Consider the following 8,807-nt stretch of genomic DNA (forward strand, 5'->3'; position numbering starts at 1 on the left):
CTTCAAATCATAGAACTTCAGCGAACTCAACAAACGGAGCAAATCACACTCGACACTTATTTAATTTTCAAATAATGCAACAATATAGAAAAGAGGGGAGAAATTTTTAGATTTTTTCATATATGAAAAATGAGACCAAACCTCTAAATTTATGGACAATGAAAGGGTGAGATGAAGAGGTGCAATCCAAGAGGTGTCTCTTCCATTTCCCATTTACACCCCCTTAATAAAAACGCAACAAATTATGCTACTACTTGTTTCCAAATCTTGGGAATGAGAGTAACTCTCATAATAATGGAGCAATAATCAATAATAATGACGAAACAAGAAGCTTAGTTGTTGTGGAGATAATAACGAGGAAAATCTTTTAACAAAGAATCTTCGTTGATTCTATTCTTCCTCTGAATCCGAGGGACTTTCGAAAATTGCATCTCTACCTTTTCAAGGTAGGAATAAAATGTGCATACACAGTACCCTCCTCAGACCCTACTTGTAGGATTTTATTGGGTTTGATTGATCCTAATTGAGGCTAAACTAGTATTTAAGCACTAGTTATAAACTAGACATCTGAATTCGTTGAGATTTAGTTGCTATTGTGATTTGTGTGAATGTAATTGTGGCATGTGGCCTTATTTCAATGAATTGAAGAGATTTTTTGTCATTTTTTTATGTACTGGTTCAAATATGGAATTCAAAGTGCTAACATGTTGAAGTTGTAATTGAACTCAACTGATAAGTACTTAACAAACATCCATCGCAGCCTACCATCCTCCAGATTCACCAAGCACATATAGTCCAACTTATACAGTCCAGCATTGTAATTGCATTCACAACTGATGCAAAGGTTGCTGAGGCTACCAACTGATGTTATAAAAGCAACAAATAGCACGAATGTTGAGGCTACCAATAACATTTAAATTGCATTCACAACTAAAGTGTTATACAACACAAGTCATATTTCCAAAAGCTGAACAGAAATGCAACAAAGCTTGAATATAAGTTCTTAAGATAGTATCAACTAGTGACCCAAAAAAGACACAATAATCAATCCAAGTATGGATACTTAGCAAAATACATGAACTCAAAATAGCATAATCCTAATACAACTACATTCTTGAGGATGCTCTTTTGCATTATGGCAACTAAAGAGATAGTTGATGAAGATCCACTTTGATTTCTCCTGTTTGCACTTAGTTGTTGCAGCTGGGAAGTAGTAATAGTATTTCTGCCTTTAACTTTAGCCCAAGAAGTTTAAAACCAAGATCAATATTGACTGCACTAGTATCCTTCATAACCTTAGTTCCATTTGACACAACTCTCTCACCTGAAGTATCAGGCTGAAATTGACATAAAAGCATATAGATTAGTCATCAAAAATGATAGTAATAACATATTGAAGTTATAAATAGGCAGTTCTTATATTAATGACAGTCATTCCAGTTGTAGAGTTGGTGTAACATCCAAAACCAATATTTCTTGACCTTTTCTGTCCATCAGATTGTAACAATCCAGCCCGCTAGTGATATTATCTGCTCTGGGCTTAGGCCCTCACGGGTTTAAAACGTGTCACTAGGGGTGTAAGGCTTGTTAACTTATATACCCAGCATTCCTCTTGTGTTTTGCTGATGTGGATTTCTGTCTAAAATCTGGGGTGTGGACTCAGCATCCTCGCTGAGGTTTGCCCCACCGCATGGGATTTGAGGTTTGCCCCGCCTAACCGAGATTTGCCTAAACTCAGTTGAACTCTGACCCACAATCGGCAAGGCTGACACAAGAGTGGCTCTGATACCAAGTTTGTCATGACCTATTTTCTGAACTAGCCGTGACCGGCACCCAATCACTAAACATGACCGAGCGAATCATCTGTTCTTATCAAATCTATTATAACTTCAAACTTTATATGCAACAAGGCAATAATTTAACCAATTTTTTTTTGGTAAGTAAAAAATTTTATTTCACAAACCAAGTATAATCTTTACAATTCTCGTTCATTAGGATCTTGGACATCATGCCCCAAGTCCTATACTCTTCTGTTTCTCCTAAGTACAAAAAAAAATAGCAAATAGTCTACTACTAACTCATAGTCTAGGATACTCCTTCATCTCTTGTAACTTCCTATCTAACTTCTTGTATTTACTTCCACGACTATGAATTTCCTGTGCTATTACCCGTATAATGGCCTCCTTCTACCTAGCTTTCCCTTGAAAGATCCTCAAGTTCCTTTCATGCCATATGTAATAGACACGTGCTGCCAAACAGATTCTATATATGCATGAATTTGCAGATTTTCCCTTTGCATGCACCTCTACCTATTGAACTTCTTCATACCACCTTTTTGCTTTCCTTTGGATTCCTTGCCATTTCAATAAGCTATCCCAGATTTTCGATGCCACTCCACATTTAAAAAATAAATGTTCTGCATTTTCTGGTTCTCTTGTACACAATGGACATGATAGATCATCAACTAGACTCCACTTTGCCACTCTATCTCTTGTTAACAGCCTTTCATGTAGGTTTAAGTATAGTATGAACAACCATCTAGGAGCTCCATAGTTGTTACAGATTAATCTTCTCCATGAGCATTTTGGGTACTCACCCTGAAACTTCTTATACATCTTCTATATGGTGAAGCTCTACATCTGATTAAGCTCCTCTTCTTGCATCCCCACTTCTTCCAGATATTCAGCAGCCTTAAGTATCTTCTGTATAATCCACGATGCCTGAATTGGTTTGCTCTTCTACAGACTAGCTCTCCTCCCATAGTAACAATGTATCCACTTTACCCATAGTTTGTCCTTCTTGTTGCATATATTCCACAACAATTTTTACACAGCTGCCTTGTTCCACAGTTGGATGTCCATAATGTTCACCCCCCCTGCTACTTTAGGCATACATATTCTATCCCAAGCAATAAGTGCCTTATGTGATACATCAACACCTCCTGTCCAGAGAAACCTTTTACATACACTCTCAATCATTTGTATCAACTTCCTTGGTAAAGTAAAACTTTGAGACCAGAAAGTTTGTATTGAGAAGAGAACACTTTTAATGAGTTGCAATCTCCCTGCATAAGACAAGAACTTTGATATCCAGCTAGTAATCCTGCCAATGATCTTATCAATTAGTGGCTTACACTGAGTAAGTGATAACCTTTTTGTACTGAGAGGGACCCCTAGGTATCTTATAGGAAGCTCACCCTTTAAGAAACCTAGATGATCCAATATATCAAGCTGCAATTTCTGATTCACTCCTCCAAAATATACACTACCTTTCTCCATATTTGCTTCCAGCCTAGAAACTCTTAGAAAACATTTGAAAACAAGCATAAAGTGCTTTCACAAACTCCATATCTTTGCAAAATAATAGCAAATCATCTGCAAAGTTGAGTTGTACTACGTTTAACTTAGCACACTTTGGATGAAATTTGAAAAACTTGTTCTCCTTTAGTCCCTTTAACACTCTTGTGAAGTATTCCATTACTAGAACAAACAGAAAAGAGGACATAGGATCACCCTGTCTCAGTCCCTTCTTTGCTAGAAAAGGCTTCATAGGATTACCATTTATAAGTATAGAGTAGGAAACCGTAGTTACAAATTTCATGATCCATGTAATGAACACCTCTGGGAAACATAATTGATCCAGAATCTGCTCTAAGAAACACCACTCAACAGAGTCATATGCCTTCTTCATATCAATCTTCAAACAACATCTTGGAGTAATATTCTTCCTGTTGTAACCTTTTACTATATCATGGCTTAGAATGATGTTATCTGAAATTATCCTCCCTGGAACAAAAGCTGATTGGTTATCATCAACCAAGTAGTCCATAACCTTTTGAAGCTTGCTAGTTATGATTTTGAAGATGATTTTATAAATGGCAATACAACATGATATTGGTCTAAACTCAGAAATTCTTGATGGATTATGTACTTTAGGAACTAAGGTCACTATAGTGCAATTGATTGGCTTGTACATTTCTGATGTTCTAAAAAAATCCTAAACTACCTCCACTACTTCATTCCCTATAATTGCCCATGTCTTTTTAAAGAATAGTGAATTATACCCATCACACCTTGGGGCTTTGGAATCATCTATGCTTTGTAGTGCTTGGACAATCTGCTCCCTTGTCACAGGTTCTATCAGTTTTGCTTGTTGTGCACTTGTCAGTATGCTTCCTTTCTTCATCACATCTGGTTCAATAGCTGGAATCTCCTCTATAGCTGTTCCTAAGAGTTTCTGATAGAACTGAATGATTTCCTGTTGTACTTCCTGATTTTGTGTATGCAAACCTGCTTGGGTGACTAGCTTTGTAATTTTCTTTTGAGAATTCCCATTCTTTATACTAGCATGAAAGAAAGTTGAATTTGAACCCCTAGCCTCAGCCAGTGGATCCTGGACTTCTGTTTCAGTATACTATCCTCAATTGTACTCCATTTTTCTAACTTCTCTTTTAGATCCTTTTCAGCATTCTTCAAAGCCTCTGAATGGTTTGGATCTCTTATTTGCACCTGAATTCTTTGTAGCTCCCCCTTTATGAGTGTAATCTTCTCATGAATTGTGATATACTCCTCTTTATGCAGTTGCTTCAGTCCATCTTCAGTCTTTTAAGCTTCAACTAGACTCTTTTTATTGTTGATCCTTGCATGTTCATCTCCCATGTTGTTTTGACTATGCCTTCAAACTCCTTGTGCTCAGCTAGGTTGTTGAAATTTTTTGAAAGGCTTTGGATTGTTTTGTTGTTCCTGCTCAAAACAAAGACACAAAGGTGTATGGTCAGAAAATAAAGGGTCATGCACCACCACCTCCAATTGCCTCATACTCATCATCCATCCATCATTTACTAGTGCTATGTCTATTTTGCTATGGACATGACTATTTGTCCATGTAAATTCCCTCCCAACATATCTGAGTTCTGTCATTCCTGTGTCGTCTAAGAAATCATTGAAATCCTTTATCTCTGCTTCCATAACAGGATTCTCATTGTACCTATCTTCCTAACTTTGTATTGCATTATAATCTCCCATTGCAATCCAAGGCCCTTTAGCTCCCTATGCAACTGTGTTAACTCCTCCCACATGTTCTTCCTTTGTTTAATAGTATGCAGTCCATATATTGCTGAGAGCCAAAATTCTTCCTTGCTCTCTATTAATATAATCTTCCCTGTGATCATCTGCTCAGAGTAACTATGTTGTATAAACTCCACTACTCCTGAATCCCATACTACCCAGATTCTTCCTTTAGTACTAGCTACATAGTTGTCATTCCATTTCCAGTTCTTTGCAATTTTTTATATGATTTTCCCTACCATATGTTGCTTCACCTTGTGCTCAATAATAGCTATTAAGCCTACCTTATTGTCTCTAATATATTTCTTTATTTCTTTTTGCTTATATACTTTATTCAATCCTCTAACATTCCATGCTACTATCTTCATCTAGGTATGAATGGATCATCAGTCTCCTGCATCACATCCCATCTGTTCTTGCTACTAGACCCCAAACTTATTAGCATTGAGTTTGAAGGATCTGGTGTACTACTTCCATTTGCTATACTTATCCCCATACTTATCCCCCCATATTTTGAGTTCTTTGCTATAGATTTACTCTTCACTGTCTGTCACCCTTCATCATCCTCCTGCCTTTGTGGTGAAAATTCTTTCTGTGTCTGCTCTATTCCTTTTTGTTTGTCATCCTGCTTTAGGACTTGTGGAGCAGCTTCTTTGTCCTGCTTCTCTTCCACTTGCCCTTTCCTCCTCCAAAACTGTTGTGGCTTTTGATCTCTTCCTCTTTGATTTGTTTCTTCCTTCTGTGGTTCTTGGCAAACATGTCCCAATTGAAGACATTTAATGCAATAGTGGGGCATCCAATCATACCAAACATTATGCTCAAACTCCCTGCCATTGGGATCTTCTACCATAATCTGTTTTGGAAGTGGCTTAGTCACATCCATTTCCACTAGAATTCGAGCATATGAAATACGTTCAACTCTAGTAGTACAGGCATCTGCATATATAGGTATTCCTAGAGTACTCCCAATTCTACTCAATGAATCATCCTCCCAGCAATTAAGTGGTAGCTTAGGCAATTGAATCCATAATGGTATGGTTTTCAATACCTCATTTGCAAAATCAAAAGTCGCACTCCACACTTTAACAACCACAGGCTTGATATTCATCATGTATGGCCCTAAATAGAGCACAACATCTCTATCCTCTATTGTGTCAAATTTAACCACAAAATAACTTAACCAATTATTTGTGACTAATTTAAATATTTAAAATAAATCAACTCCAAAACTTTATTCGTAGGAACTACTGAAATACTGCTATGTTATTATCAAAAACATCTGAATCTTAATCCACCGACTATGTCTGTGAAGCCTCTACTTATAAACTGATGCACTACTCAAGATATGAGATTTCCTGGTCAGTTCTCTAAGTAAACAAAGAAATAGCTAAATAAAGATGACTCTAAGGAATACTCCACGAACAAAAGTGGAGCTCACCAATAGTACTTGAAGTGAGGGAAGTCCTAACTGGTAGCCTGCGCCGGCAAAACCGGTTCTTACGTTGTACCGCAGACCAACGTAGGTTCCCAAAAGAGAACGTAGTATCATCCATTATACTCAGAGAGTCTCAATGACAGGGAACAGAACTTTAATAACATATACATTACGAGCAAAGATTCTAAATGCATGTAAAACATAAATCTTATAAGAACAATTCTAAAATAATTGCATAATAGCAGTTTACGAATATTCTTAAAGAAATTATTTTCTTTTTCTTTCTTATAAAAAAATACTTCACTTTATACTTTGGGAGTTCCAACTATCCTGACTTATTTCTGTCTTAGTCACCGTATGATCAGCATAGGTTCGATCCTAGCCTGATTGAATAGACCCAATCCACGAGGTGTCACTCGCTTCATGGTTCTCAGCACTCATGTACCATACCTTATCTTGGCTAGGCAAATTCTTAGCAACGAGACTCTCGACTCGCCTGCTCCCTACTTTGGCACAAGTAGTTTCAGGAAGTCAACGCCTTGGTCAGAACCCTCGGCCTGGACGATGACCCCTTCTCAGAATAAAGGATACTCCCAAAAATCTTTTCTTTCTAAAACTTCTTCTTGTGACTTTTCAAGTCTAAATCTTTTCTAAAACATCCTATAGATACTCATATTGGTATCCTTTAAGTTAAAGCATGGCATAAGAATGAAATAAATATTCAAAAGTATATCTAAAGATTCTTGCTCCTTCATGAATTTTCAACATAAAAATGGCATATAAGAATAACACAAAAATCTGAAATTTTATGCACATATATCATAACTATTCATCTAAACTTTTGCTAGAACAATTCTAAGTTAATAGGTACTCACTCGCTCCAATTAAGTAAATATAAACTATTTTAAGTAATTCATCAAACACCTTGTATGCGTGCTTTTGTGAGTTAAACCACTTTAGTAAAGGGTTAAATCAGCTCACCTCAAAACTCCTTGAGCCAATACGTAGGCCCCAGTCCAATTTATACCCGTCAACAATTGATTCTACAATAACCAGTGCATTTGAATTAATTTTAAAGTTTCACACCTCAACATGAAATTTATTGTTGATACAGACAAAGAAGGGAATTAAATATCCGATTCGTATACTATAGGATAGTTGAGAATAGAAAATTCTACATACCTGTGTTCAAGAACTAGTTATTTGTAAAGAAGCCTAGAATTTTCGTGTTGTCTGCATGAAATATTTCCTGGGTTTGCTACCTCTATTTCGTTATTTGCTGTTCGTGAAAATGAATAGAAGACTTTTATGTTTTAGTATAAAGGATTTTCAACTCTTTTAGGTCACAACAGCCCTTTATGGGCTTTTAGGTTTGTCCCATTTTTTTTTGTTTTATTGCTTTTCTTATTTTTTTTGTTTTCACTTAACTATTCCCTCCGTTCCAGTTTATGTGAACGTATTTGTTTTTTGGTCTATTCCAAAAAGAATGATCCCTTTTTAAATTTGGAAAGAATTTAGCTTAAACTTCTAATTCTATCCTTAATGAGAAGCTTTTATAACCACACAAACACTCTAAATCCCTTTTTGACTTGTTTAGGACCACATATTCAAAAAGTCTTCATTTTTTCTTAAACTCCGTGTCCAGTCAAACAGGTTCACATAAATTGAAATGGAGGGAGTAATAATTAATGATACTCACTTTTAATAATTAATAATATTAAAATTATTAATATTTTCCTAATTGTATATCCAATTATGTAATTATAATATATATATATATATATATATTTACACTCTAGGCACGGTCTAATATATGTGTCAAAGAGCGGATTCTCTTGCAGCGGATACGGGGCATGCCCCTGAGCCTATTGATTCAATTCCTAGCAAGTCCTGTCTCTCTCCTTCACTTAAAACACAGCCTATGATGATTCTCAATTCCTTTTTTTGAAACTTCAGTAGGCTCCCCCTTCTTTGGCGATAAGGCTCATCAGTAGATTGACTACGAGGCCGAAGAGTCTTACTACAGGGGTTACCACTCCTGCAAGACTGATTTGGGTTCCAGAGTTGTTATAAGGGCGGGACGGCGAGAGGAGGAAGCTACTACTACCGGGCGAGATGTTAGTGGAAAAGAATAGGGTTCAGAGGAGAGGTCACAAGCTACCACTACTACGTAATCTACTTCTACTGCTACTTGAAATCGATTCTCTTTCATGACTCTCTTTCTCATTCTCTTTCCACCACTAGTTAGAAATAGACAAGAGCATTCCCTGGAACAGGCCTACGAGAGGTATTCAACAAGCGCCACT

General features: G+C 36.6%; 1 long non-coding RNA gene across 1 annotated transcript; it reads right to left on the reverse strand.

The window, feature by feature from the left end:
- Window positions 1-894: 894 nt before the first annotated feature.
- Window positions 895-7,834, reverse strand: LOC104238481 (uncharacterized). The gene is made up of 3 exons (XR_713885.2): window positions 7,684-7,834; window positions 7,483-7,544; window positions 895-1,337 (listed from the first exon to the last, which is right to left on the reverse strand). It is a non-coding gene; the product is annotated as an uncharacterized lncRNA (long non-coding RNA).
- Window positions 7,835-8,807: the final 973 nt, after the last annotated feature.

Source organism: Nicotiana sylvestris, chromosome 6, assembly GCF_000393655.2.
Source record: "Nicotiana sylvestris chromosome 6, ASM39365v2, whole genome shotgun sequence".
NCBI classification, from domain to species: domain Eukaryota; kingdom Viridiplantae; phylum Streptophyta; class Magnoliopsida; order Solanales; family Solanaceae; genus Nicotiana; species Nicotiana sylvestris.